The sequence below is a fragment of the Nymphalis io genome, chromosome 25, assembly GCF_905147045.1.
Source record: "Nymphalis io chromosome 25, ilAglIoxx1.1, whole genome shotgun sequence".
Lineage (NCBI taxonomy): Eukaryota > Metazoa > Arthropoda > Insecta > Lepidoptera > Nymphalidae > Nymphalis > Nymphalis io.
Window position 1 is genome coordinate 4,546,155 of NC_065912.1, and position 6,000 is coordinate 4,552,154.

Below are 6,000 nucleotides of genomic sequence, written 5' to 3' on the forward strand. Positions count from 1 at the left end.
AGCGTCGAGGAAGTCGGAAACTCAGCCGCAAGCTTGAACACGAGCATCGATTGAGCCGCAGGCGCGAACGCGAGCTTCGAGTAAGCCGCGGGCGTGAACATGAGCGTCGAGTGAGATGCGGGCGTGAACACGAGCATCGAGTGAGCCGCGGAGGTGAACATGAGCGTCGAGTGAGATGCGGGCGTGAACACGAGCGTCGAGTGAACCGCGGGCGTGTGATGTAGTAGATATGTATGCTTGGGTGCGTGCTTATAATAATGTGTAATGGACTAAATATACTCAGTATTCGATCATCATTACAGATGTTTTATTGTGTCTAAGTCCCATCCTTATATGGCGAACTGCCACTTTAGCGGGGATCAAGTTAATCATGTTTACGTTTAGTCCGGACTGTGACAATCTGTTTAAAAGTCGTAATGTTACGAATATTATTATATTCAAAGACAGTCATCATCATATGCCAATCTAGGGTGAACAACGAGGAAATCTTTATAAAACAAAACGGTGCCGGTGGAGGAAAAAATTCAGCTACAGTGGAAGAAATCAAATTTCATCTGTCAGCAATAAGTATAGTCTTGATGATTATATGTTATTTGTCTATTTTTCCTTGGATTTTTATATACAGGTTATATAAGAAATGCCATCAATCTTGGATGAGAAACCAGTTAACGCGACATGTGCTAAGACGTTCTAATAAACCCAGATAATCTAATCATTACCGGAATCCTAAGGGTATATGCGAAGATTGTAATTGTAGAGCTACCAATTCCTGCAAAGAAAGCCACAGTGAAGTAACGAGTGGATAATTGTGCATATGCACCTATACTGGAACCAGATGACCGAGGCTAGAAGATTTTGCGTGATAGTGTAAATAAAACTATGTCAAAGTGCTTTTATAGTGAATTGGTGTATGCGTGGTAATATGAATAAGCATATCTAAATTATATAAATATATAATGGACCGTAATGTATGAACATATAAATAATTTAAGTATTGAGCTAAATAAATTGTATTGAAAAAATTAAAAGAAGCTGAGAGTTTAGTTAGTCAGTTTAATTGTAGTTTGAAAAAGTTAAATACGTTGAAACCTAAGTTAAAGGAGAATGAATCTTAAGAGTTAGATGAACAAATTTCACAGTTTTTTGGTTTATATGACAGTATATTAGACGTATGCAATAATTTGTTGGTAGAGAAGTACTCCAGTAAATTAAAAACCATGGCTTAATTTCACCTCTCAGATATTCTACCGCAAAACAGCAGTACTTGTTATTGTTGTGTTCCGGTTTGAAGGGTGAGTGAGCCAGTGTAATTACAGGCACAAGGGATATAACATCTTAGTTCCCAAGGTTGGTGGCGCATTGGCTATGTAAGCGATGGTTGACATTTCTTACAATGCCATTGTCTAAGGGCGTTTGGTGACCACTTACCATCAGGTGGCCCATATGCTCGTCCGCCTTCCTATTCTATAAAAATAAAATAAAAAAAAACCTCAAGGTTGCATTGAACTTATTACCAGTTTTGAAAGATGATCAAAATAAATTAGTAAACTTTGTTTTGAAAAGTCGGTTGTCACAAACGGCTAAACTATAACTTGAAAATAAATATGAATCTGTTGATAGTTTAATTAAGGCTATGAAAACTCATCTGTTGCCCAAAAAATCAGCAACAGCACTTCAGCGTAAATTATTTAATTTGCGACAAAACGATCTTTCTATAGATGAGTATGGGAAACAAATTTCATATTTATTTGTAGAAATGACGATCTCTCAATCCGAAGGGAGTGAAACCAATTTTAGTGTATTGAAGCCATTAAACGAAAAACAGGCCATAAAAATGTTCGCGGATGGATTGAGAAATCGGCGATTAAGTACCATAATAGCAGCAAGGAATTATTCGTCCTTGAGTGATGCTATTAAAGCTGCTATAGATGAACAAATCACTACCCCTTCAACATCAGGTGATATATTTTCTTTGCGTTACAATAACAGAAATAACTTTAATCAATACAGGAATTTTAGAGGTCGGTTCAGAAATAAAGGTCAGTATACACCAGGAAGAGGACAGATGCCAGTTCAGAGTACTCAGGCTCAATCAGACGAGAGCAGCTGGACAGGTGGTCGATTCAGAGAACAAGGCGCGCAAGGGTCATCTCGAGGCAACAGAGGTAAGATATTTTACAGTCGCTCTAGATATACTCAAGGAAAAGAACCAGAAATAGATATTTTGACAGACTCAGATTCGCAAGAAAACCAAGAGTCTAAAGGTTAGAACCCGATAAGTTTTTTCCCGAATAACCATACAATTTTATCCTGTAATAATAAGTGTTATATTAATTTAAACATTAATCCTTGTGGGGACTTGCATACATGGCTTATTGACACCGGGGCTTCTATATCAGCCATAAAATATGTACATGTAATCGAAAATAATATTCCAATCCAAAAAGAGACACTTATTGTTGATGGTATCGGAGGCAAAGTACAAGCAATCGGATATGTTTATATTAATCTATATTCTAATTTCATTTCAATAAAGGTGATCAAATTGTAAACAATAAATTCTTTGTATTTAAATCGTTGCCATGTAAGGCTAGTGGCATACTTTTTTTTTCACGCAGTGGAAATCTTCAGAAAGGTACCCAGCTCCCATGGGGAAGGGGGGGAACTGGGTTATGTGGGATTCTTACTCACTAAAACCACTGCGATGGCCGTCTTTGGCACGGATCGGAGAGGCTGCGGGATCGTGTTGATATAACGCATCCGCGGCCTCTACCGTGCTTTGCTCCGCTCGTGGCTCGGCGGAGCTCTCCTCGGGGGGCAAAGGTAATAAAAAGTTTAAAAGATCCGTCAAGTAGATTACTTAAGTTTCGACTATGCTTAAAAGAATATGATTATTTAATTGAACATATAAAAGGTAAAGAAGCAGCCGAGAGGAGCTAAAAGAATTTAACAAATGTATTTGCGTCATGACGCGAGTCCAAAAGAATAGAATAGAAACTAATATTCCAGTTAATCAAAATACTAAGAGCATGAAGAGTTGGCATAACGAGCTAAGGCTAGTAAAATCTAACATTGTTCCGGAAAATTCGGTTGAACTTAGGTTTGCCGACAGGAAGTATTTAGATAGATTACGAATCGAGAATAAGATTACGTATGAAAATTATATGTTTTTGTACGATAAATATTAATTAACGTTTTTTATAAATCCGTCAGCACAATCTCGGCTGACGCCTACAGAGTTTATAAAAAAAATGTGTGAATTTTGTGATACAATTAAAATAAATAAAATATTTTTAGTTAAAAATAAAGACAATAGAATCTTTACAAAAGTTTACAAATGAGATAAAAAAGTGTTCTGACTGGAAAGGGCCTATAATAATAAACCCTATAAAGGTGACTATTATTATTATAAAAGATGTAGAGAGAATCGAAAATAAAGACGAAAGGAGAGTTATTTTAAACGACTTCCATCTTTTACCTACAAGCGTTCATGCAGGTATTATAGTAACAGCCTGTAAATGTCCCACTGCTGGGCTAAGGCCTCCTCTCCCTATTTGAGGAGAAGGTTTGGAGCTTATTCCACCACGCTGCTCCAATGCGGGTTGGTGGAATACACATGTGGCAGAATTTCGATGAAATTAGACACATGCAGGTTTCCTCACGATGTTTTCCTTCACCGAAAAGCACGAGATGAATTATAAACATAAATTAAGCACAAGAAAATTCAGAGGTGCTTGCCCGGGTTCGAACTCACGTTCATCGGTTAAGATTCACGCGTTCGAACCACTGGGCCATCTCGGCTTGCAGGTATTAGACGCATGTAATATTAAAAAATATTACCTCTGGCCGGGACTCGAAAATGATATTAATTTTGTAAAAAAATGTCCAAAATGTCAACAACAAAAACATACGGCATTTGTTAAAGAACCAATGAACATTACTTCTACGTCTCATACTATCTTTGAAAAAATATATTTGGATTTAATGGGACCCTTCAATAGGGATTCTTGTAACTACTCGACTAACACTTCAATTTGAGCTGTCAAAATATGTATGCGCTTTCCCTTTGGTTACTTTTAAAACATCAGAAGAAGTCGCACGGGTGTTCGTGAACAATTTTATTCTACAGCACGGCGTTCCAATGGGGGTTGCTACCGATCGAGGCGCGGAATTCATGCCCGACATCTTTAAAGAGGTATGTAAAATTCTTAATATCTTTAAGTTAAATTCAATAGCATATCACCATGAAAGTATCGGTGCGCTAGAGAACTCGCACAAAAGTTTAGGGGCATTTTTAAGAAAACAAACAGAAAATAAACCAGATTCATGGAGCACTTGGCTCCCAATTTGGTGTTTTGCATATAACACAACGGTACACACTTCAACTAAATTTACGCCATTCAAACTTGTTTATGGAAAGATATGTAATTTGCCAAGTAATCTCACGAAAACTGAAGAGCCACTTTTTTTTATGAATTTTTATTTTAATTATGATAACTATCCCATCGAGTTCAAGTATCGATTACAGATGTCACAAACAGAAGCGAGAAATAATTTAATCAAAAGTAAATTGCAGAGGAAGGAGAGGAATATGATCACCACATAAGCCCTACTAAGTATAAGCAAGGTGACACTTTATTAATTAAAAATGAAACTGGTAATAAGCTCACAAACATTTATACGGGACCTTACAAGGTAATCCGAGATTTGTCACAAAATGTGGAGGTGAATATAAACGGTAAATTAGATTTAGTTCATAATAATCATACGAAATTAGGAAGATATAAATTAAAGAAAATATTATTTTTTTGTACTAAAATAATCTTTACACAATTATAATAACATGTGTGAAAAAATTATGATTATATCATGTAAACTTTTTTTTTATAAGAAAATCAATTTGGGCGCTCTCGTATAATTCTTGCTCTATCCGGGTTTTGACTGTGACGTCACATCGCCGGTTCGTTATTGCGGGCGACTCTTTTGCGATACGCGCGTTGATAATTTTGTATTTAAAATATCCATCTTTGTGATTTGACGCCCCACATATATTCTTTTACTTATTACATTATGCTAAAATAAGAGCAGTATTTTCACGTAGACCAACAAATAATCTACCGAAAGTCGATTCTTTCACAATCACTCGAAATATATTAGTGAGCTTATTATTATTGTTTATTTTAATATTTTGTTAATGCCGTTGATCATAACTGTGAACGGCAATAAGTCCGTACGTACTCTTCTTGTAGAGATACTAGTGCTTTCCGCTTTCGATAGAAGACAATATCGATATAGACCATGATATACATTTCTTACATTTTAATTTCACGTACACAGTTCGGGGTGCGTTAGTTACGATATAGAGCCACGGCATATTATTGCAAATTTTCCTCTAACGAATGTGCAGATAAAATTAACAATCTCGATGAATATGAAGGATGCAAACATACTATGTCATTGGTGGCACTCATAGCGATGTGAGGAGCCTACTTTTAATTAAATAATATGTTACTGGAAGAAACCTTTTTTATGTAAAAGGGGGGCAAACAAGCGGGAGGACTGTCCAAGGACAGCAACACCAGAATGCTTGCAGGTGCGTTGTCGGCCTTAAAGGAATGAATAGGCTTAGGCTTCTCTTCTATGTCATAACGGTTCGGAAAAGTCGCCGTGTAATATGGTTCGCAGATATGTTAGGAAATGCTTTAAAATAGCGCTGTAGTAGTGGATTTTCACACATCGAGATGGTATGGCTGGAATTTAGAATATAGACGCAATGGCCGGTGGTGAAATTCAGAGCATGGGATTAATCTAAACAGTTCCTCAAAGCATTCTCCGTAAAAGATGCGATAGAAGATGCAGAGTGATAACATCTCTTCCGCACAAAGATAAGAGCAGTACTCCATGTGGGGCTGAGTTTTCGCCTTGTAGAATTTTAGGCGAGGAGCTGACGTGAAGTACTGACTTACCTTGTTGAGTACACAAAGCTTTTAAAGGCTAATT